This window comes from Felis catus, chromosome A3, assembly GCF_018350175.1.
Source record: "Felis catus isolate Fca126 chromosome A3, F.catus_Fca126_mat1.0, whole genome shotgun sequence".
NCBI classification, from domain to species: Eukaryota; Metazoa; Chordata; class Mammalia; order Carnivora; family Felidae; genus Felis; species Felis catus.
Window position 1 is genome coordinate 67,516,463 of NC_058370.1, and position 26,074 is coordinate 67,542,536.

General features: G+C 39.1%; 1 protein-coding gene across 1 annotated transcript in view; it reads right to left on the minus strand.

Annotated features, from left to right (window-relative positions):
• LOC109498160 (translation initiation factor IF-2-like) overlaps positions 1-26,074 on the minus strand; it is a 243,517-nt gene that overhangs the window by 141,291 nt on the left and 76,152 nt on the right. The window contains exon 4 of the mRNA XM_045055102.1: positions 25,012-25,132. The gene's annotated coding sequence lies outside the window, so the exon portion shown is untranslated. The remainder of the gene's footprint in view (positions 1-25,011; positions 25,133-26,074) is intronic.

Consider the following 26,074-nt stretch of genomic DNA (forward strand, 5'->3'; position numbering starts at 1 on the left):
AGCCTTCCCTCAGCAGCAGGGCTATAGATGGGGTAATTTCTCTTAGAAGAGGACTATGGGCTTGGCAGGCATCACAGCCGAGCTCTTGAATATACTGCTCCAATCTCCATCTGCCTAAGTTTCTCTGCTCTCAGTATGTTTCACCCTTGACTAGTGTCATCTGAGACCCAGATTCTTGTCTAGTTGTCCCTTCTATAAGAGCTCTTCATCTAATTTTCAAAAACGGTGAAGAGGGCTAAGATTTTACCAAATTTATAAGCAAGCTAACAACTTACCTTGACAGTTTCATGGATGCTGGCAGAAGACTCTGGGCCTGAGACAGAGGACTTTATTACTCACAGCACAGTAAGTAGCATGAGTGTTAGCACATTTACATCGGTTTCCACTGCTCCCTAGTACTGTGGAAGCAATGTGGATGACCCCAAATAGACGCCTACGTAAGCTGTGGGTTGTGTTACAATAGAGGAACTCTGAACTTAGGGAAACCAAATATTTCATCCTGGGGAGTAAACAAGCCTGCTCTTTGCTCTGTAGGAAGACATTATCTTTATTATACTGCACAGTAAGCATTTGTGGCTTTTTCTCTAGATGGAGGCACTATCTCTATCTTCCAAGGCTATTGTTATACAAACATCCTTGAAAAGATATTTTGAATGAAGGATAGTAAGTACTTCACTCATGAGATGTGCAGAAATGCAAGATACTTATGCGGAATTGTCTTTTTTTTTTTTTTTTTTTTTTTTTTAAGAGAGAGCTTGAACAGGGGAGAGGGACAGGAGGAGGGAGAGAGAAAGCAGGCTCCACACTCAGTGCACTGCCCAATGCGGGGCTTGATCCCACGATACTGGGATCATGACCTGAGTGGATATCAAGAGTAGGCTACTCAAGCAACTGAGCCACTCAGGCACCCCTGGGGAATTGTCTTGAAAACTAACCAGCAGCCTCTGTCCATCCATGTGCTGGCACTGGCATGTTTATTCCTTAGGTATTAACAACTTTACTTTTACAATCCTAATTCCTCTCCCACACTCTAATCACAAATTTCCTGCTCCTATTGAACATTTATCCAGATACCTTCAGTAGTTAAATTTAAAATGTTTAAAACTATGTACATCTTCCTTCCTTAACTTTCCAGTTTTATTACCACCATTTTCCTTGTCTCATCCATTCAAACCCTACAAGTCGTTTTTAAATTCCATCTTCTTCCTTATCACTCATAACCAATCAATCACAAAGTTCTATGAGCTCTTCCTCTGAAACAGCTCGTTCTCACTCTTTCTTCCTGACCATTTATACTGTCATTAGTTTAGTTCAGAAGTTTATTTCATTCCTAGGCTGCTCAAGAAATGTCCTAATTGGTTTTCCAGATTCCTATTCTTCTCCTCGACACCTCTTAATCCTCTTACAGCACAGTTTTGATTGTATCCTACTCTTCTTGAAAAAGATTGAGCAGTTTTACACGGCCTGTTTGATAGGATGTTCTAAACTTCTTTCCCAAACACTCAAGCCCACCCAATCACCTGGGTCTTATCTCCCAGGACTCTGATCTGCTGTGTACACACTGAGTCATTTCTCTGCCTTCCACGCCCATACACATACCTCCCTACCCTTCCCCACCACTCAGAGTTCTGAATCCTATACCTTTGCAGAACAATTTATTTCATCTCTTAGAGCTTAGGATCTCTTATTTTAACTGTCTAACGCACACTAATTTCCTTTGTCCAGTTAGATTTATTTAAATATTTAGCCCCATTCTGTCCTATATGGCTGCCTAATTGTTTTGTCTTATGTACCTGTCTGTTTTAAGTTCCTGGAGGACAAGAACTATCATTTGTGTACTTTTTATACTACTCAGTATCTACTTAGCACTGACTTGGGCAAAATATAGAACCCAGATTCTCCCACTTGCTAGCCATGTGACTGGGCAGGTAACATCTATACTGCAGTTTCTTCATTTAAAAAATGAGATATAAATAGTACCTACATCACAGAATTGTTGGGATAATTAAATTAGATAATATGGGGAAATCTTGGCAAATTATCCGGCATATAGGAAGAACTTAATCAAAATTGACTATTATTATTAATCTTACAGTGATGAATGAATAAATATGTAAACGAATGAACAAACAAGTGATACATGAAATACCTCGTCCTCTTTCTTGGAGGACTCCGGTCTAATGAAGGATGACCATATAACCTTGAAAAATATTTATGATCACATACCAGTGACCCACAGGAGAGACTGGATGGAAGATGGAGAGTAACAACTTCCAAGGAACTAATTTAATCCTTGAAAAAATGAACTCTTCAGACATAGGAGAGAACCTGATAAGAGAGAAGAAACAAGAAAGGAACAGTCCAGGTGGTTTGTTTGTCTCTTTTCGGTTTCTGTTTGTCTCCATTTCTGTTTCTGTTTCTTTTTGCCTCTTAGGTAAGCCTAAGGCTCTTGAAACATAGGTGAGGGCACTGGAGGAGCAGCAGCGTGGCAGTTGGTCAAAGAGATGAAGCCTGTTCCCTGGCTGGGGGTTGGCAAAGTAGTCCAGAGGGGACACATCTTGTCTTTCTGCCAGGGCATTTCTGCCTTCCTAAATCTGCCTACAGACAATCATGTTATTAGCTAGTTCTATGGAAAGCTGTCACTGGTCATCAGAACACAATGCTGCTTACTGTTTGTTACAAGAAGCAAATGTTCACTAATTGGCTGGGCAAAAAGGCAAAAGAATTCTCTCTTAAGGAGAATTAACATCCTCAACCCTCTTCTATTAGCAAATTACTACGATTATCCTTTCAGTGCCTTTCTATATGTGAAGTACTGTGGTACCTGATACATCTGGTAAAGTAACTATTACAATATCCACTTTAAAGAAAAGGAAATTTAAGAACACCTAGATTAACTAAGTGTCTTCCATCATACAGCTAAGAAGTGATGCAGCCAGGATGCAAAACCTAGGTATTCCTTCCTCCCAAAGTCTGGGAGCGTTTCCCCTCAACACTAGGGTATAACAGAATCCAAACAAGCCAGGCCTTGGTTTCCTGCTCAAGTGTGCTTTCATCCACATTCTCCTAACTCCCATTTTGCCATTTATCAGCCATTGAAACAAATGTGTAACTGAGATTATCAAATGTTTTTTGAGAGTGGATTTTTATAGCCTAAAGGGCGAAGAGCGAAAGGGGGACATTGAGCCCCTCAGTAGGTATGAGGAAGAAACCAGCTGCGTGAAACTGAAGGCAAACGAAAACAAATTCACTTGTTAACTGAGGGCTAGCTCTCCGTGGAGGACCTAAAATTATTTTTACATATATTGCCAGATGGAAACTCTGTTACAGCTCTTCATGTCACCAGTAGGAAAATATGGGCTTCTCCTAGAACTCTTGATTCTGAATCTGTTACTATGCTTTTCTTTTATTATTATTATTTTTTTTGGGGGGGGGGGACAGAGAGAGACAGAGCATGAACGGGGGAGGGGCAGAGAGAGAGGGAGACACAGAATCAGAAGCAGGCTCCAGGCTCTGAGCCATCAGCCCAGAGCCTGTCGCGGGGCTCGAACTCACGGACCGCGAGATCGTGACCTGGCTGAAGTCGGACGCTTAACCAACTGCGCCACCCAGGCGCCCCACTACGCTTTTCAAAAAATAATGTTAATAGATAGAATACAATGGAATCCTAACCACAGTCACTTTGCCATCTTCATGAAAATATTGGCTTTGGAAAAGGACAGCCTGGTAGGAAACCAAAGACATAGAAATATGTTTTGAGAATCATATTCCTGGACTGAAACAGATCTCACATTAAAGAAGGTTGGCTGAGGCCAAGATTCCCAAGGGCAGAAAGGGGGAGATGCTGAGTAGCTTGTTTTTCTGCAGTCTCAGTGCAACAGGGAAGTCAGGGAGGGTGTATTTTGGTTTCTACTACCTCTTTCAAGGGAAAAAGCAGTCCAGGTGAGGGTGTCCTCCACGAAAGTAGGGGTAGTTTGCCTTAACCAGGACAGACTACAGGCCCTCCACGAAACTGGGAAGATGTTTCCTGTTAGCCCATCCCATTTCCCCTTTCAAAGGGCCTCTTCCTCCTCTGGGTGTCCCAAATCTTACCACTCCTGACAATCTAAGCCACCAGCTTGGTTAGTGTAGCTTCTGTGTACCATAAGATGCCCTAGGCCAATGGCACATCCAATAAATAGGACACCACTGCCATCTCTTATTCCTATTGTCTTCATTCCCATTTGACCTAATTAAATAGTTAAATAGGCAACCGTTTTCAAATTATGTCTTAAAGGTAACTTGATGGTTAAGTGGGTTCTGATTGAGAGATATTATTTCTGCCTTACAATTTGGTAAGTGCTATTGTGTCCCCCAAAAAGATATGCTGAAGTGCTAGCTGTTGATAACTCTGAAATGTGACCTTATTTGGAAAGAGTCTTTGCAGATAGAACCAAGTTAAGATGAAGTCATACTGGATTAGAGTGGGCACTGGTGTCTTTTTTTTTTTTTTTTTTTTTTGGCACTGGTGTCCTTAAAAGAAGGTTGTGAATAGACATAGACACATACAGAGAGAAGCAGTCATGTGGAAATGGAGGCAGAAACTGGAGTGATGCAGCTATAAACCAAGGAATGCCAAAGATTTCAGACAACCAGTAGAAGCTAGGAAGAGGCAAGGAAGAATTTTTGCCTGGAACACGTCCGAAGGAATATGTCTCTGCTGACAGGTTGGTTCTGGACTTCTAGTCTTCAGAACTGTGAGAGAATATATTTGGCTTTTTGAAGCCACCCAGTTTGTGATACTTCGTTATAGCAGTCTTAGGAAATTAACACAAGTTCTTTCATATGCATTAATCTTTTTGTCCTTTTTTTTTTTTTTTTTCTGGTTTTGCTACCTTTTGCATCCCTAGTGCTTATCAAAGTTCTTGGCAACATAATGGGAGCTCAATTCACACATGTTGAATGAACAAGTGAATTGATTATGCATGTGCACAGTCTTTATGTAGAAGTATACCTCCTGATCTATTTCAGTTGTTTACTATTGCAAGGGGTCCATGAATCTATAAATCCATGCATGTAGACTGAATAAATAATGGTTACCACATAAAGCTACTCTTACATTAATGTAAGAGCCATACAAATAAACAAAACTAACAACCAACAAAAATTCCTATTAAAAAAGTTAGAATGAAGTTATATTTGTCAATAGGAAAGTAGGAAGATTTTCAAAAGGAGCAGTCTGTCTTCTGTTCTCCATAGTCTCTCTGGAATTGTCAAAATTGATCAGTCATGCCAGTAAAGTATCATAGCCACTGCCATAGTCAAATACTCAACTATAGATTCTGATCTGTATAAGAGTCTTTATCACTGACTTGGAAAGTAAGGCAAAGAAGGATATGACCCATTATCTGTATATATCTCTTGCTGCTGTCAAGATGTAGAAGTCACTCAAATTTGTGAAACAGATGGATGCAGCTTGAATTACAAAATCTTCATCTTTTCTAAATGCTCTTCTTTGTAGCCTTCCTCTCCTTGTCATTGAAATCAACTTATAATCCTACTCTACACAAGGCAAGATCTGCACTCATCCATAGGACAGTGTTTCTCAAAGTGCACTCAAAGGATCACTTGCATTGGAACTACCTTATAAAGCTAGTAAAATTAAAACAGTGTGGTATTGGTGCATGAAGAGACAGGTATAGTCATATCACAGAAGAGAAAGTCTGGATAAACCCAAAGCCATATGGAATCTAGAATATGATAAAAGGGGCAATTCAAATCTGAGCAATGATAAAAGTAAGGAACAGATTATTCAATAAATCATATTGGGGAAACTGCATAGCCATCTGAAAAAAAATAAATTGCAGGCAAATTCTATATCTTATTCTAGAAAAAATTCTATCTATACTGAAGATTTAGATATTTTAAAAAAATCCATAAAAATACTATAAGAATATTTGGGATAGAGGGTGCCTGGGTGGCTCAGTCAGTTGAGTGTCTAACTCTTGATTTCGTCTCAGATCGTGATTCTAGGGTCATGGGATGGGACTCTTCAAAGGGTTCCATGCTGAGTGTGGGGCCTGCTTAGGATTCTCTCTCTCCTTCTGCCCCTCTCCCCGCTCTCTCACTCTCTCTCTAAAATAAAAAAAAATTTAGTTAAATTAAGAAAAAAGAGCAGTTCGGGGCTCCTGGGTGGCGCAGTCGCTTAAGCGTCGGACTTCAGCCAGGTCACGATCTTGCGGCCCGTGAGTTCGAGCCCCGCGTCGGGCTCTGGGCTGATGGCTCGGAGCCTGGAGCCTGTTTCCAATTTTGTGTCTCCCTCTCTCTCTGCCCCTCCCCCGCTCATGCTCTGTCTCTCTCTGTCCCAAAAACAAATAAACGTTGAAAAAAAAATTTAAAAAAAAAAAAGAAAAAAGAGAGGCGCCTGGTGGCTCAGTTGGTTAAGTGTCTGACTTCAGTTCAGGTCATGATCTCGCAGTTCTTGGGTTTGAGCCCCGTGTTGGGCTCTGTACGGAAAGCTCAGAGCCTGGAGCCTGCTTCAGATTCTATGTCTCCTTCTCTCTCTGCCCCTCCCCCACTTACACTCTGTCTCTGTCTCTGTCTCTCCAAAATAAATAAACATCAAAAAAAACTTAAGAAAGAATCTATGGGATAATTTTTCATAATCTCAGAAGGGGGAAGGCCTTTCTAAGTATAACATAAAACCCAGAAGTCACTAACACTAAATAAAATATTAATGGATTCAATAACATTTACATTTTTACTAAGAGCTATGCTGCAGCAGCCACCAAAAGGGAAGCCAAAAGATAAAAGACAAACTGGGGAAAAAATGTGCAGCTCATATCACAACCAGAGGCTTAATTTCTCTAATAGATAAAAAGTTCTTACAAACCAGTAAAATAAAGATCAAAAGATCTAGTAGAAAAATGGTCAAAGGAAACAAACAGGCTTCACACACACAAAAATACAAGTGACTCCCAAACATATTAAAATATGCTCATCCTCCTGTCTTGGCAAAAGAATTACAAATTTAAACAGCAATGAGATACTATTTTGACCTATCATATTGGCAAAATTAAAAAGTTTGATAGTACAGTTTGTTGGCTTGAATTTGTGAACAAATGGTATTCATGCTTGTGGGAGTATAAATCAATATAACTTCTGTGAAGGGCAATTTGGCAATATCTACCAAAATCACTTACCATTTGGCCCAATAATTCCACGTTTAAGAATTTATCCAGATATAATCACTTATGTGGGAAATGACTTCTGTACATGATACTTGTTATGCTGTACAGGTGAGAGAGATCAGAAACAACTTGCATGTCCATTAGCAATGTATTGTTAAATGAATTATGATACGCTTTCACAATGGAATACTATACAGTCATTAAGAAGAATGAGCAAACTTTATATACTTGCATGGTACAAGCTCAAAGAAACATTATTAAGTGAAAACAACAACAACAACAACAACAACAACAACAACACAGTTCAAACATTGCATATGGTATGCTACCATGTGGAAAGGGGAAAACATATGTACCTTTTACTTAATATGCAGAAAGCAAATATTTCTTTGAAAGATACAAAGAAAAATTGCAACGCCCTCCCCAGACCTACTGAGACAGAATCTGTGCAGCTGCTGGTTCTGAAGTTTACTGAAGTTTGATAAGCCCTGACCTTATGGAGGAAAATTTTGAGAAGTACTTTGAGATCTGCTGTTCCAGTTCTAACAGGTAGAATTTTGCCCTGTTTCTCAAATCCAGCCTACCCTCTCCCACTACCTTAGCTCTAATAACTAGCTCCTCACAACTATGATCTCACCTCTGTCCCAGTAAACTAGTTAGTTCCATTGTGTCCAACGTCTTCTTCCTGGTGTGTAAGGGGCCTGGGCCACTGAACTGGTTCAGGGTATCTGGATTCAGGATGGACCTAAACACACACAGTTCTGGTGGCAGTTCCTTCCTTACTCTTGATATGGACATCTGGGACGAAAGAAAAACTCAATGGTCAATTCAAAGAGTAAGCAGAGAGCAAAACAGAGCCCAAGGTTTAGCTCAATAGCAGAGGGCAGAGACGATAGAAGAACAGGCTGAGAGAAGGAAAATTGTCCTCTAACATGACAGAATTAAAGACACTCTTTAAAGGGAGCCAAGAACTGAGTCTCTAGTTGGGAAAAAGTAGGGAACAAGTTCAGACCATGTGCTCTTCCAGAACCAGAGTTCTGCCTTCTCTTTCCAAGCAACCACTGACATCATCAACATATACCCATGAACTGAGTTATATGGCTGGGCCTCTGGTAACCAGTTCCAGACTTCCCAGAGCTGCCCACCCACCTGCCTAAATTTCTGAATGCCTCCTATTCCCACCAATCACAAAGTACCTCCAATCTCTCAGGATATTCCTTCAAGACTGAACTTGCTCCTAGAAACTGTAGCTGCATCTGTTCTCCAGTGACCCTTCCTCTCCACTAGTCTGATCTGATTCTCAGATCCCAGCTCTTCATGTCTGCATTGTTATCCCCAAAGGAATCAAGCCCCATGGGGGCCTCATAACCTGGTGGCTGGTTAAATTTCACATCTCAAGTTAGATGGGAACTCTGCTTGGAATGACTTGGTCTGTCAACACAACTATGTGCAACCACATGAAAAGTGACTAATCTTGATGCAGGTTTAATTTAGAGTGACAAACACCAATGGAGGAAAGGTTTGGCTAGTATTAAGCTGGTATGAGTACAGAACCTTAGTTATCAGATGTCAGAAAAAGAGGAGAGCAAGTAGGTTAATGGGTAACAGCTGGCAGAGGTTAGAACTGATCAAGGATATGCCATGTCAAACAATCAGAGTCCTGTGATACAAATCTGATTCTGAAGCAACATCTGTCCCAGACCACTTGCCAAGGCAATTTTGGTACAGGGGTGTGCTTAAAAACGTCTCACTCAGGTAAGCAATCATAGGTGGCCAAGGAGGGAGCAAGAGAGTTGCAGAAGGCTCTAAACTTCGTAATAGGTATATATGCAGCTTGGTGGAGAGACCACTGGACTCAGTTGCCTGTAACCTCAGTACTGCTCCTAAGTTCTCTCCCTGCCCCTCGTTTCATGACCTCTACCCTGATCCCAAATCTTTCCCAGTGGAGCCACCTTGCTTTCAATCCATTATCCCCAGTTCCAGGAACTTGTTCTACATCCATCCACCACCTGACTCCGATGACTGAGAATAGACACTTGGCCTCTTTAGGTCTGTTTGCTATAACAGAGCATTGCCAGCATAAGCCATCACAGTTAGCAATCTTGGCAACAAACTTTGATCCCTGAGAGTGAACAGCTTGTGTCCTTATCAGCTGAGGACACTGTCTATGAAGTGCTTAATTTCAAAAAAGAAAAAAAAAAATCTTGGCACATGCTGAGTCTACAGAAACTTTTAGCTAAAAAGAGGGAACCAGGAGAAGCCAAGATGACGGAACAGCATGGAAGTTTTTTGTGTGTCTCACGTCCACGAAATACAGCCAGACCAACACTAAACCATCCTACACACCTAGAAAACTGATTGGAGGATTAACACAACAATCTGCACAACCTGAACCACAGAATTCAGCAGGAATTCACCCCAAAAGAAAGAGCACAAAGAAACGACAGCCAGGGATTTAACCAACACAGATACAAGCAAGATGTCTGAACCAGAATTTAGAATCATGATAATAAGAATACTAGCTGGAATCAAAAATAGATTAGAATCCCTTTCTGCAGAGATAAAAGAAGTAAAAGATAGCCAGAATGAAGTAAAAAATGCTATAACTGAGCTGCAATCATGGATGGATACAACAGTGGCAAGGATGGACGAGGCAGAACAGAGAATCAGCAATATAGAGGACAAACTTATAGAGAATAATGAAGCAGAAAAAAAGAGAGAGATTAAGGCAAAAGAGCACGATTTAAGAATTAGAGAAATCAGTGACTCATTAAAAAGGAACAACATCAGAATCATAGGGGTCCCAGAGGAGGAAGAGAGAGAAATAGGGGTAGAAGGGTTATGTGAGCAAATCATAGCAGAAAACTTTCCTAACCTGGGGAAAGACACAGACATCAAAATCCAGGAAGCACAAAGGACTCCCATTAGATTCAACAAAAACCGACCATCAACAAGGCATATCATAGTCAAATTCACAAAATACTCAGGCAAGGAGAGAATCATGAAAGCAGCAAGGGAAAAAAAAAAGTCCCTAACCTACAAGGGAAGACAGATCAGGTTTGCAGCAGACCTATCCACAGAAACTTGGCAGGCCAGAAAGGAGTGGCGGGATATATTCAGTGTGCTGAATCAGAAAAATATGCAGCCAAGAAATTCTTTATCCAGCAAGGCTGTCATTCAAAATAGAAGGAGAGATAAAAAGTTTCCCAGGCAAACAAATATTAAAGGGGTTTGTGACCACTAAACCAGCCCTGCAAGAAATTTTGAGGGGGACTCTCTGAGAGGAAAAAAAAATGAAAATATATATATATATATATATATATATATATATATATATACCAAAAGCAACAAAGATTAGAAAGGACCAGAGAATACCACCAGAAACTCCAACTCTACAAGCATCATAATGGCAATAAATTCATATCTTTCAGTACTCACTCTAAATGTCAATGGACTCAAAAGACATAGGGTAACAGAATGGATAAAAAAAACAAGATCCATCTATATGCTGTTTACAAGAGACCTACTTTAGACCTAAAGACACCTTCAGATTGCAAATAAGGGGACGGAGAACCATCTATCATGCTAATGGCCAACAAAAGAAAGCCAGAGTAGCCATACTTATATCAGACAATCTAGACTTTAAAATAAAGACTGTATCAAGAGATGCAGAAGGGCATTATATCATAATCAAGGGGTCTATCCACCAAGAAGACCTAACAATTGTAAACATTAATGAGCCAAATGTGTGAGCACCCTAATATATAAATCAATTAATCACAAACAAAAAGAAACTCATCGATAGTAATACCATAATAGTAGGAGACTTCAACACCCCACTCACAGCAATGGACAGATCATCTAATCAAAAAACCAACAAGGAAACAATGGCTTTGAATGACACACTGGACCAGATGGACTTAACAGATATATTCAGAACATTTCATTCTAAAGAGGCAGAATATACATTCTTCTCCAGTGCACATGGAACATTCTCCAGAATAGACCATATACTGGGACACAAATCAGCCCTAAGTAAGTACAAAAAGACTGAGATCATACCATGCATATTTTCAGACCACAATGCTATGAAACTCAAAATCAACCACAAGTAAAAAATTGGAAAGGTAACAAATACTTGGAGACTGAAGAACATCGTACTAAAGAATGAATGGGCTAACCAAGAAGTTAAAGAGGAAATTAAAAAGTATATGGAAGTCAATGAAAATGATAACAACACAACCCAAAACCTCTGGGACACAGCAAAGGTGGTCATAAGAGGAAAGTATATAGCAATCCAGGCCTTCCTAAAGAAGGAAGAAAGATCTCAGGTACACAACCTAACCTTATGCCTTAAAGAGCTGGAAAAAGAACAGCAAATAAAACCCAAAACCAGCAGAAAACAGGAAATAATAAAGATTAGAGCAGAAATTAATGCTATTGAAACCAAAAACACAGTAGAACAGATCAATGAAACCAGAAGCTGGTTCTTTGAAAGAATTAGCAAAACTGATAAACCACTAGCCAGTTTGATCAAAAGAAAAAGGAAAGGACCCAAATAAATAAAATCAAGAAAGAAAGAGGAGAGATTACAACCAACACAGCAGAAATAAAAACAATAATAACAGAATATTATGAGCAATTATATGCCAATAAAAAGGGCAATCTGGAAGAAATGGACAAATTCCTAGAAACATATACACTACCAAAACTGAAACAGGAAGAAATAGAAAATTTGAACAGACCCATAACCAGTAAGGAAATCAAATTAGTAATCAAAAATCTGCCAAAAAACAAGAGTCCAGGGCCAGATGGCTTTCCAGGGAAATTCTACCAAACATTTAAAACAGAGTTAACACCTATTCTCTTGAAGCTGTTCCATAAAATAGAAATAGAAGGAAAACTTCCAAACTCTTTCTATGAAGCCAGCATTACCTTGAGTCCAAAACCAGACAGAGACCCCACTAAAAAGGAGAACCATGGACAAATTTCCCTGATGAACATGGATGAAAAAATCCTCAACAAGATACTAGCCAACTGGATCCAACAATACATTAAAAAAATTATTCACCACTACCAAGTGGGATTTATACCTGGGATGCAGGGCTGGTTCAATAGCCACAAAACAATTAATGTGATTCATCACATCAATAAAAGAAAGGACAAGAACCATATGATCCTCTCAATAGATGCAGAGAAAGCATTTGACAAAATACAGCATCCTTTCTTAATAAAAATCCTGAAGAAAGTAGGGATAGAAGGAGCATACCTCGAGATCATAAAAGCCATATATGACCAGCCCAATGCTAATATCATCCTCAATAGGGAAAAACTGACAGCTCTCCCCCTAAGGTCAGGAACAAAACAGGGATGTTCACTCTCGCCACTGTTATTCAACATAGTATTGGAAGTCTTAGCCTCTGCAATCAGACAACGCAAAGAAATAAAAGGCATCCAAATCAGCCAGGAGGAGGTCAAACTTTCACTCTTCGCAGATGACATGATACTCTATATGGAAAACCCAAAAGAGTCGACCAAAAAACTGCTAGAATTGATTCATGAATTTAGCAAAGTTGCAGGATATAAAATCAATGCACAGAAATCGTTTGCATTCCTATACACCAACAATGAAGTGACAGAAAGAGAAATCAAGGAATTGATCCCATTTACAGTTGCACTAAAAACCATAAATTACCTAGGAATAAATCTAACCAAAGAGGTTAAAAATCTATACACTGAAAACTATAGAAAGCTTATGAAAGAAATTGAAGAAGACACAAAAAAAATGGAAAAATATTCCATGCTCCTGGATAGGAAGAACAAATATTGTTAAAATGTTAATACTACCCAAAGCAATCTACATATTCAATACAATCCCTATCAAAATAACACCAGCATCTTCACAGAGCTAGAACAAATAATCCTAAAATTTGTATGGAACCAGAAAAGACCCTGAATAGCCAAAGTGATCTTGAAAAAGAAAGCCAAAGCAGGAAGCATCACAATCCCAGACTTCAAACTATACTACAAAGCTGTAATCATCAAGACAGTATGGTACTGGCACAAGAGCAGACACTCAGATCAATGGAACAGAATAGAGAACCCAGAAATGGACCCACAAACATATGGCCAACTAATCTTTGAGAAAGCAGGAAAGAATATCCAATGGAATAAAGACAGTCTCTTCAGCAAGTGGTGCTGGGAAAACTGGACAGCGACATGCAGAAAAATGAACCTGGACCACTCTCTTACACCATACACAAAAATAAACTCAAAATGGATGAAAGACCTAAATGTAAGATGGGAAGCCATCAAAATCCTTGAGGAGAAAGCAGGCAAAAACCTCTTTGATCTTGGCAACTTCTTACTCAACACGTCTCCGGAGGCAAGGGAAACAAAAGCAAAAATGAACTACTGGGTCCTCATCAAAATAAAAACTTCTGCACAGCAAAGGAAACAGTCAGCAAAACTAAAAGGCAACCGACAGAATGGGAGAAGACATTTGCAAATGACATATCAGCTAAAGGGTTAGTATCCAAAATCTACAAAGAACTTATCAAACTCAACACCCCCCAAAAAACAAATAATCCAGTGAAGAAATGGGCAAAAGACATGAATAGACACTTCTCCAAAGAAGACATCCAAATGGCCAACTGACACATGAAAAAATGCTCAACATCATTCATCATCAGGGAAATACAAATCAAAACCACAATGAGATACCACCTTACACCTGTCAGAATGGCTAACATTAACAACTCAGGCACCAACAGATGTTGGCGAGGATGCGGAGAAAGAGGATCCCTTTTGCACTGTTGGTGGGAATGCAAGCTGGTGCAGCCACTCTGGAAAACAGTATGGAGGTTCCTCAAAAAACTAAAAATAGAACTAACCTATGACCCAGCAATTGCACTACTAGGTATTTTATCCAAGGGATACAGGTGTGATATTTCGAAGGGACACATGAACCCCAATGTTTATAGCAGCACTATCAACAATAGCCAAAGTATGGAAAGAGCCCAAATGTCCATTGATGGATAAATGGATAAAGAAGATGTGGTATATATTTACATACAGTGGAGTATTACTCAGCAATAAAAAAAGAATGAAGTCTTGCCATTTGCAACTATGTGGATGGAGCTGGAAGGTATTATGCTAAGTGAAATTAGTCAGAGAAAGACAAAAATCATATGACTTCACTCGTATGAGGACATTAAGAGAAAAAACAGGTGAACATAAGGGAAGGGAAACAAAAATAATATAAAACCAGGGAGGGGGACAAAACAGAAGAGACTCATAAATATGGAGAACAAACAGAGGGTTACTAGAGGGGGTGTGGGAGGGGGGATTGGCTAAATGGGTAAGGGGTACTAAGGAATCTACTCCTGAAATCATTGTTGTACTATATGCTAACTAATTTGGATGTAAAATTTAAAAAAATAAAAAATAAAACAAGTTTAAAAAAAGAGGGAACCAGTTCTCTATACATGAAATTTCCTGGTCACATTAGTATACAGAGAGATTTTTAACCAAGTGGGGCTTTTTGTTTGTTTTTAATGAAGTAGAAACTTATTTTAAAAGGGGAAGAAACATCACGAAGCCCTTTGTGGGCTTTACTTGTCTCTGATACCAAAGGTCGTCTATCTTCCTACATTCAATCTGTGGACTGAGAACTGTATTCCACTTTTTGCAGTGAAGTGGCCTTTGCCACAGTTGTCCCCAAAATATCAGCAATGCAAGTAAATGCTAGCAAAATAACTGTCTTCCTCATTGGATGAAATTCTGCCTGCTCTTTTCTCTCCTTTCTCCCTGACACAAGTCAGCTGCTAGCATAAGAAAAAAAATTCTGAATTTCCTAAACATGTGACACATTTAGAAGTCTCCTGAACCCTCATGTACTGTTGAAATGTTGAGGTTTTTCTACCACAGTGTCTTAACCCATCTCCCTACTGTCCAGCCATCCTCAAAAGTAACTCATTATTTCACTGCCTGCCTCGAACATTTTAAAGAGTACCTCATGTTCCACAGGGTGAATTCGAGCTCCTCATCCTGGCATTCAAAGCCCTCCATCCGACCTTATCTCCTACTAGAGCCCTAAAGGAACTTGTATTTCAAGCCAGAAAGATCTTCTCATTGCCCCTATTAAATATCTTACATACTCCTGATCATCTCCACTCCTGCCATGTCTTTTCCTTCCCACTATACAGTGTTTCCATTTAAAAAAACAACTAGCTCAAGTCTTCCTTCTTCATAATGGAAGTGCACTTAGTTCAGTGAACTCTGTCTCCTTGTTACCCCTACAGAACCTATTTGCTCTGTTTCCTTCATTTGTCATGTTGTTTTACGACAGGCCTTGTATTTTTAACTTGTTTTTCTATTCCACTTATGTACATATTTACCTTTTCACGTTGGATGCTTGACTTTGAGGGCAAGGATCATATTTACCGTTAGATTAGCACACAGTGGACTCGCAATAAATATTTACTAATTTTAACTGATTGACAATTAAAAAAGAACAACCCTTGCTTTCATCTTTCCCCTTAAGCTTCCCTACTTGCTTCTATCATGAATCATTCCAGTTCCAAAAGGCCAACATTTTCTTTCTGGTTCGAACTTGTCTGGAATTCCAGGTTTTAGCCCTGGAAGGAAAAGACAGCAAAGCTCTGAGGAGTAGTAGGATCACTCCCTCTACGGTTGCTACCTTTCTTTTCACGGTGAAAAGAGTTCTCCCCCATTAGCATGCTGCTGCCTCTTAAGCACTCTAACTCAAGGGGAATAAACAAAAAAGCTCTTCTCTTGGGTCACCTTAGCATCAAATGGACAGGTTTTATTAATTACTAGGGGAGGCCAAAAGGAAAACAAAAACAAAAAAATGTAAAAGACATACATATTATACATACTTATTTAAAAGACATATATAGGCGGTGCCTGGGTGGCTCAGTCGGTTAGGTATCAGCCTCTTGATTTTGGCCCAAGTCTTGACCTCACAATTGTGATCTCACACCCAACACAGAGCCTGCTTAAGATTCTCTCTCTCCCTTTCTCTTTGCCCCTCCCCTGTTCTCTCTCTCTCTCTCTCTCTAAAAAAAAAAAAAAAAGACATATTGTATATTATGTATACATATTTATATATATTATAAATTTAAAAAAATAATTTTTTAACATTTATTTATTGTTGAGACAGAGAGACCTAGCATGAGCAGGGAGGGGAGGAGCAGAGAGAGGAAGACACTGACTCTGAAGCAGGCTCCAGGCTCTGAGCTGTTAGCACAAAGCCCGACACGGGACTTGAACTCGTGAACTGCGAGACCATGACCTGAGCTGAAGTTGGATGCTTAACCGAATGAGACACCCAGATGCCCAATATACATTATAATTTTGAATCATTCTAACGTTAGCTCAATCCCGAGGTGCTCCAGACCTGTCCTATTCCACAAGGCATCCAAGGTAATTGTGCCTGATATGCATGTCTTTCAAAGAGGAAACCAGGAAGAGGAGATGGAGGGGCCCTAGATGGGTGGTTTGAGTAGTAGGGTTGAACTTGAAATCTCTTTCTCTCTTCCCTTCTTCCCACCACCCTCCTCCCCATCTGTCAATCTTGCTTATGAAATGATAATCAATAGTATTTGCTAAACACTTTCCATTTGGTAACTGTTTTACCTAGATTATCTCATTCAGTCCTCACATTAACTTTATGAGGTAGGTACTGTTATTATCCTGGGCAAAGAGAGAATATAGGACATATAGCCAATGAATGAGTAGTGTGTTGTAAAATGTCACTCTTCCACTTTAGATATTTGAGGAATAGGAAACAAAAACCCAAATGTTTATTCCTAAAAATTTTTCTGTCTTTGTTTGGGGATAGAGTGTAGACATTATTGATTCGTATCTCCAAGACCATAGCTTCACCCTTTCAGTCTCATACAATAACTATATCTTAATACAGTGCAACAGTTGTTATGCTTAACATAGTAACACAAGGGTCCATTCTTTATGGTTCTTTTCTACTAGCCCAATAGCCTCAATACATTTCTTCACATAATATAATTACGCTCATTCTCCCTGTCTACAACTATTCCACTCCACTGTCCTTAACTCAAGATGAAATATCACAAGCCTTTCTTTGCCTTCTTCCTGAAGTGCCTGCATTGGCCATAAAATTGTTCAAATGGATCACATATGTGATCTTGATAAAATCCTTTTGCCTTTTGGGGCCTCCATTTCCTCTTCTGTAGGTAAGTGGGTCTAACCAGATCAACTCTAAGGTCCCTTCCAACTCTAACATTCTCTGCTACCAAAAGAGAGAGACATTAGGCTAAAAGGTAGACTGGGGCCTTACTGTGGAGGACTTTGCTGGATTATGGGTCCACTTAATCTCATAGACAATAGGGAGCCACTGAAGGATGGTGAACAGGGAAGTGATGTGATTGGAACTGATTAACCATGATGTTTAGGAATAGAGAGTAAAGGGGAGAATTAACGAGGCTTGAAGAGGAGAGATGGGTAATATCATGGGAAGGCAAGAGCTTTTCCAGGCTTGGCAGTCAGTTGGACACAGGGAATAAGGAATGACTGGGGAGTCAAAGTTGCTGAAATAGGGAGGTAGAGAGGAGGTTTAGAGGGTAACATAATGAGTTCTATTTTGGACATACTCTATAACTCAACACTTTCACTCCAAGGCATAAACGCAAAGAAATTCTCAGACCTATATAACAGAATACATGTGGAAGAATGTTTGTTCAAATACTGCTCACATAGCAATAACCTAGAAATAATTAGAATGCCCATAAACAGAAAAGTAGATAAATAAATTATGGTATATTCATGCCATGGAATATTATGTGGTAGCAAAAACAGATGAACTGCAATGACACACTAAAATTTAGATAAAAAATAGCAATATAATATAAATTAAAAAGTAAGTCTCATATTCAGCATGGTATTTTACTAATAAAGCAAAAGACAACCAATATAAATATATGTAATTATATATGTAATACATACAATCACACATATAATCCTTTTAAGGAACACATGTTTGCTGTGTATGTTGTTTTTTTTTTTTTTTTGCTTTTTAATTGACAGACAATATTATCATTTCAGGTGTACAACACAGTGATTCAACATTTATATATCTTACAAAGTGATCACCACAATAAATCTAGCTACCATCTGTCACCATACAAAGTTGTTACAATATTGTTAACTATATTCCCTGTGCTGAAGATTGCATCCACATATTTATTTTATAACTGGAAGTTTGCACCTTTTAATCTTCTTTTCCACCCATCCTCCTCCCCTCTGGCAACCACCAGATTACTCTCTATATCTAAGAGTCTGTTTCTGTTTGGTTTTACTTTACTATAGCCTAATACCATCCATATTGTTGCAAATGGCAAGATTTCGTTTTTTATGGCTGAATAATATTCCACTGTGTGTATATGTGTGTGTGTAAGTATATATACATATATATCACATCTTCTCTATCCATTCATCTATGAATAAACATAGGTTGCTTCAATATCTTTACTATTATAATGTTACATTGAACATAGGCGTTCCTGTATCTTTTCAAATTAGTGCTTTTGGTTTCTTTTTTTTTTTAAACGTTTATTTTTGAGACAGAGAGAGACAGAGCATGAACAGGGGACGGGCAGAGAGAGAGAGGGAGACACAGAATCCGAAACAGGCTCCAGGCTCTGAGCTCAGAGCACAGAGCCCGACATGGGGCTTGAACTCACAGCCCATGAGATCATGACCAGAGCCGAAGTCGGACGCTTAACCGACCAAGCCACCCAGGTGCCCCTGGTTTCTTTATATAAATGCCCAGAAGTAGAATTGCTGGATTGTGTGATAGTTCTGTGTTTAATTTTCCTAGGAAACTCCATACTGTTTTCCACAGTGGCTGCACCAGTATACATTCCTACCAATAGTGCACAGGATTCCCTTTTCTCCACATCCTCATCAACACTTGTTATTTCTTGTCTTTTTGATGCTAGCTTTTCTGACAGGTGTGAGATGATATCTCACTGTGGTTTGGATTTACATTTCCCTGATGATTAGTGATATTGAGCTTCCTTTCATGTGTCTGTTGGCCATCTGTATGTCTTTTTTGGTAAAATGTCAATTCAGTTCCACTGCTCATTTTTTAATAGGATTATCTGTGTTTTTTATATTGAGCTGTGTGAATTCTTTATATATTTTGTATATTAAGCCCTTATCAGTGATATCATTTGCAAATGTTTCCTCCCATTCAGCAGGTTGCCTTTTGTTTTGTTGATGGTTTTAAGTTATTGATACAGTAACACAATGTAAAAAGAAACCAAAGGAATGATAAATAGAATTCAGGATGATGCTTACCTTGGATGCAGAAGGCATTGGGATGCAATGAGAAAAACATATAGATATAGACTATTGTCATGGAGCTAGTTTTTGTGTTGGATTTTCAGGTATTTATTATATTGTTTAGGGGCGCCTGGGTGGCGCAGTCGGTTAAGCGTCCGACTTCAGCCAGGTCACGATCTTGCGGTCCGTGAGTTCGAGCCCCGTGTCAGGCTCTGGGCTGATGGCTCGGAGCCTGGAGCCTGTTTCCGATTCTGTGTCTCCCTCTCTCTCTGCCCCTCCCCCGTTCATGCTCTGTCTCTCTCTGCCCCAAAAAAATAAATAAAAACGTTGAAAAAAAAATTAAAAAAAATAATCAAATAAACGAATACATAAATTATCATAAGAACAAAATGTATTAAACATAACTGATTGTGGGGCACCTGGGTGGCTCAGTTGGTTAAGTATCCAACGTCAGCTCAGGTCATGATCTCGTGGTTAGTGGGTTCGAGCCCCACATCTAGCTCTGTGCTGACAGTTCAGAGCCTGGAGCCTGCTTTGGATTCTATGTCTCCCTCTGTCTTTGCCCCTCCACTGCTCATGCTCTGTCTCTCTCTCTCTAAAAAATAAATAAACATTAAAAAAAAAAATAACCATAACTGATCGCTCTAAAAACAGATCTCAAAGAATATTACTGGGGTTAAAAAAAAAATACAACAGAAGAGGATAAAAGCAGATTGGTAGAGAAAGAAAAGAAAAACATCTTTGAAGTGACTGCTACATTAGAAAAAATGAAAAATAGGGATAAAGTATGATTTTTTAAAAAAAAATTTAATGTTTATTTATTTTTGACAGAGAGAGAGAGAGAGAGAGAGAGAGAGAGAGAGAGAGAGAGAGCATGAGTGGGGGAGGGGCAGAGAGAGAGGGAGGCACAGAATCCGAAGCAGGCTGCAGGCTCTGAGCTGTCAGCACAGAGCCCCACCCGGGGCTCGAACTCACAGACTATGAGATCATGACCGGAGCCAAAGTCAGACGCTCAACCGACTGAGCCACCCAGGCACCCCAGGGATAAAATATGATTAAAGCATGTTAAGACAGGGGTGCCTGGGTGGCTCAGTCGGTTACGCGTCCGACTTCGGCTCAGGTCATGATCTCGCAGTCCGTGAGTTCGAGCCCCGCGTCGGGCTCTGTGCTGACAGCTCAGAGCCTGGAGCCTGTTTCGGATTCTGTGTCTCCCTCTCTCTCTGACCCTCCCCCATTCATGCTCTGTCTCTCTCTGTCTCAAAAATAAATAAACGTTAAAAAAAAAAATTTTTTTTTAAAAAGCATGTTAAGACATGAGGAACAGGCTAGAGAGAAAGAATAGAAGAACACAGATATAAAAATGATATAAAGAAGATATGCAAAGGAGATTCAACTTCTTGGAAAATAGAGATATGATAGAAATGATATTTAAAGATATAATGAAAGAAACGCTTACTAAAATAAAGACATCAATTTGCAGATCAAAAAGACACACCAATATTTGGGAAAAAATGTTATAGAAAGATGAACTAATATAAAAAAAAATAAAGATGAACTAAGATATACCTGCAGAGACTAATGTTCAAGTATAAAGAACTAATTTATATGAGAATCCAAGCAAAAAGGTAGGTTACTTAAAAGGAGGAAAGAATGACTTCAGAAATCCCCACAGTGACATTCAAATGCTTGAAGATAGTGGTGTATGACTACACAGCTAGGAGAACATGAAAGCATGACCCCAAACTTCATGTCCAGGTGTGGCAGGCAAAGGCTGCTGGTTATTCCTCCATATCCATTTTCTTTCTTCTTAACACAAAGAACCCAGATTTTGAGCCAGACACCTGCAATCAGCTAAAAGACTACATACCCCATAGCCATGTAATTGATTTTTTTTTCCAGTGAAATATAAGTAGAAATGTGTGCCACTCAGAGAAGTCTCCTTAAGGGTGGGATTCTGTCCTTCTAGATTCATTCCTTCACCTTGCTGCCTGAAATGTGGATATGATGGCTAACAGTCAAGCAGCCTTTTTGGACCATGAGGATCATTCTTTATGAAATGGTAGAACAGTGAGCTGGCAAGACTGCAAATTCCTGATGAATTCATGTATACATCATGCCTACTCTGGCCTATTACGTGATAAAGCGATAAACTTCCAACGTGCTAAAAACTCTTATGTGTATGTGTGTTGGGGGAGAAAGATTCTTTATATTCAGTCAAACTTAACTAAATGATTATGCCAGGCAGCTGTCCTTCAGATATAAAGAAAAGGGACAGGACTTTTCAACCTCGGGAAGAAAATTAGATGATGAAACTCAGCCAACAAAAATTAAATCAAAATAATATATAAATAAGGACCATGGAAGCCATTGTAAAATGATTAATGATGAAATTTTAATTCACTTAAATACAAAACTAAGCTTAAATAACTGTGGGAACTATGGTTACTGGACAGAATGTAAATGATAACACAAAAATCAAAAGTCTGGTAAAAGTAAATTTGCTGATTTTCTCATTTTGCATCACATGGGATCCATAGACATAGTCTAAAATGAAATTTTTAAAAAACCTTTGACATAATGATTCCAACCTCTTAGTGTTTTTCGTAAATTTTTAAAAAGAATTAGGAACTAATAACTTTCATAGTGAAGAAACTTTTTTTTTTGACATTTATTCATTTTTGAAAGGCAGAGACAGAGTGCGAATGGGGGAGGGGCAGAGAGAGAGGGAGACACAGAAACAGAAGCAGGCTCCAGGCTCTGAGCTATCAGCACAGAGTCCGACACGGAGCACAAGATCATGACTTGAGCCAAAGACAGCCACTTAACCGACTGAGCCACCCAGGCGCCCCCATAGTGAAGAAACTTTTATCTAAAGTTCAGCAATTCGTACAGTTTCACTTCAATTTTCTCTACCTTCACTAAATGAAAGTATAAAGTTATCTTTTGTTTAAAATAGCACATAGAGTATGATTCCCATTTCTGTCCACCAATCTCTTTGTCACTGTACCTATATTTGTCTATCCACCTACCTACTATCTTTCTGTCTATATCTTAGTCGCATATTGAATGCTTTGAAAGATGTTCAACAAATGTCATTTGTTGTAGGTTTAAATGGTAGAATTTATTTTTGTTTATGTATTTTTCAACGTTTTTTTTTTTTTTTTTTTTTTTTTTATTTTTGGGACAGAGAGAGACAGAGCATGAACGGGGGAGGGGCAGAGAGAGAGGGAGACACAGAATCGGAAACAGGCTCCAGGCTCTGAGCCATCAGCCCAGAGCCCGATGCGGGGCTCAAACTCACGGACCGCGAGATCGTGACCTGGCTGAAGTCGGACGCTTAACCGACTGCGCCACCCAGGCGCCCCAATTTTTGTTTATGTATTTTAATAAGCATATGTATTAATTTATTAAATGTTTACTTATTTTTGAAAGAGAGAGAGAAAGAGAGAGACAGTGCATGAGTGGGGGAGGGGCAGTGAGAAAGGGAGACACAGAATGTGAAGCAGGCTCCAGGCTCTGAGCTGTCAGCACAGAGCCTGATGTGGGGCTCGAACCCATGAACTGTGAGATCATGACCTGAGCAGAAGTCAGATGCTTAACTGACTGAGCCACCCAGGTGCCCCAGCATCATGTATTAATTTGATAAAATATATCAACTCTGTAAAAACCAAGCGTTTTTTTTGTTTTTGTTTTTTTTCTAACAAAGGAATTGTCTCACTTTGTCCTGGAAAAAAATTTTATAACTATGCAAAAATGAAAACGAATGCCTGCCCCTATATCCGGGTACTAACAGAACTTATTTTCAGGCATTTAATTTTATTATAATTATAAACAGAGGTAGTAACTGTTTGTGACTTTGGAATAAAAGGTCGAGATGCTGTACATCTTCCTGAAGGCAATGCTTTACAATTGTTCTAATTTCATTTTTGTCAAAAGGAATTTTTAACCCCACAAGAAAATGTATTTGAAAATACAGTAGGTAGGGAATGTTTTATCCTCATTTCATAGATGGGCAAACAGCATCCAAGGTAACAGGCCTAAACAGTGGCAGAGCTGGGATTAGAACTAAAACGTACTAATTTCCAGAACAGATGTTCCCAGAGAAAGACAGTTATTGTTATTTTCCCCTTGTTGAATACAACTGGTTTTCATGGCAATAAGGTAACCAACAGATACCCAACAGACCCATTGGCTCATAGAATTTTCAACCTGCAAAAGACCTTAGAGAGGGTCTGACGTGAGGAGTCTGCAGAGGTCCTCACCAGCCTCCTCTCCAGGCCCAACCTGGAGCCCAGCTGATGTGTCTCTGGACTCCCATTCCAGCCCTCACCAGTTTTTTTCCTTACCTGATTTACATATTAATGTTCCACATAAGATTCCATTTGAAGAAGAGGCATGATTTCTACAAATAGGTTTAAAACCTCTGATAGACTAATCTTACAGAAATAGAGAGGTGATTTGATATAATCATTGCAAAGTGAGGAAATTTCAAGAAGTACCAACCAATTCATAGGAGAATAAGCAATCTTGGACCAAGCTTATTTTGAGACTGTCTGATATCATCCCATTTTAGGAGCAGCTGTTTTTCTGAATTCACACTTCTCTGTTTTTTCCAAACCACTAGATAACTAACCCAAGTGTACAGGCTGTACAGGTTTTATGTGGTCAAGAAACTGTAGACTAGATGCATGAACAAGAATCAGAGAAAAATGTCAAGTGCCCTGCCTTATAATGTTTCATGTTCCAACTGAAAATTATCTAACCAAAAGCAGCTGTCTGCAGTTAAAACTGTGGATCCATTTTATGTATGTATGTATGTATGTAAGTCTTTTTTATTTAAATAAATTTATTTATTTATTTATTTATTTATTTATTTATTTATTTAGAGAAAGCATGTGAGTGGGGAAGGGGAATAGAGAGAGAGAATCCCAAGTAGGCTCTGCCCTATCATCACAGAGCCCAAAGCAGGGCTCAGTCTCACCAACCATGACATCATGACCTGAGCCAAAATCAAGAATCAGGAGCTCAACTGACTGAGCCACCCAGGCACCACTGGATCCATTTTAAAGGTAGCAGAGGGGCATCTCAGTGGCTCAGTTGGTTAAGCATCTGACTTTGGCTCAGGTCATGATCTCACAGTTCGTGGGTTCAAGCCCCATGTCAGGTTCTGCACTGACAGCTCAGAGCCTGGAGCCTGCTTTGGATTCTGTGTCTCCATCTGTCTCTCTCTCAAAAACAAATAAACAAACATTAAAAAAATACTTTAAAGGTAGCAGAAATGTTCTTTATTAGATACAAATATTACTATGCTTCTGAGGTTGATGAAGTCAATTAAATGGAAGATGTAAGTAATTTAATACTTTACATGTATCAAGTGCTTTACAGATTATAATCAGTAAAACAGCATTTACTGGTGCAGGGTTTAGAATGAGATGTACCCAGCCTCAGACCCATTTCACCACTTAGCAGCTGGGAAACCCCACACAAGCCTACTTACCTTAACTGATGCTCCGTTTTACCCTCTGTGAAATAGGACTTCTGTGAGAATTAAGTGTAATGATACATACTAAGTGCTTAGTTCTTCCTCAAGTAATCTTAATTTCCTTTCCTCTGTTTTCCTGGAAAGTTAAGCATAATGACATTTTTATTAATTGGACCCTATTTTAAATACACAGGAGTACAAGCTATAATATATGATAAACTATTTTTTAATAAAGAATAATTCTGTGGGAATACAAGCTGGTGCAGCCACTCTGGAAAACAGTATGGAGGTTCCTCATAAAACTAAAAATAGAACTACTCTACGACCCAGCAATTGCACTACTAGGATTTTTCCAAGGGATACAGGTGTGATGTTTCGAAGGGACACATGCACCCCAGTGTTTATAGCAGCGCTATTGACAATAGCGGAAGTATGGAAAGAGCCCAAATGTCTATCAATGGATGAATAGATAAAGAAGATGTGGTATACATATACAACGGAGTATTACTCGGCAATCATAAAGAATGAAATCTTGCCATTTGCAACTACGTGGATGGAACTAGAGGGTATTACGCTAAGTGAAATTAGTCAGTCACAGAAAGACAAAAATCACATGACTTCACTCATATGAGGACTTTAAGAGACAAAACAGATGAACATAAGGGAAGGGAAACAAAAATAATATGAAGCCAGAGAGGGGAACAAAACATAAGAGACTCTTAAATACGGAGAACAAACAGAGGGTTACTGGAGGGGGTGTGGGAGGGGGGATGGGATAAATGGGTAAGGGACACTAAGGAATCTACTCCTGAAATCATTGTTGCACCAAATGCTAACTAATTTGGATGTAAATTTTTAAAAAATTAAATTAAAAAAAATTTTTTAAAAAGAATAATTCTGCAATCAGCATCATAACCAGTAGTCAGTATATTGCAGTGAAAAGAACACTGAATCAACAATCAGAAAATGTCAAATTCTCATGTCCATTCTGCCACTTTTAGATTGAACCATATGAAATGACTATTTTTATAGGTCACCAGTAGTTGAATAGATTTGTGGTGCTGAACAAACAATAGTC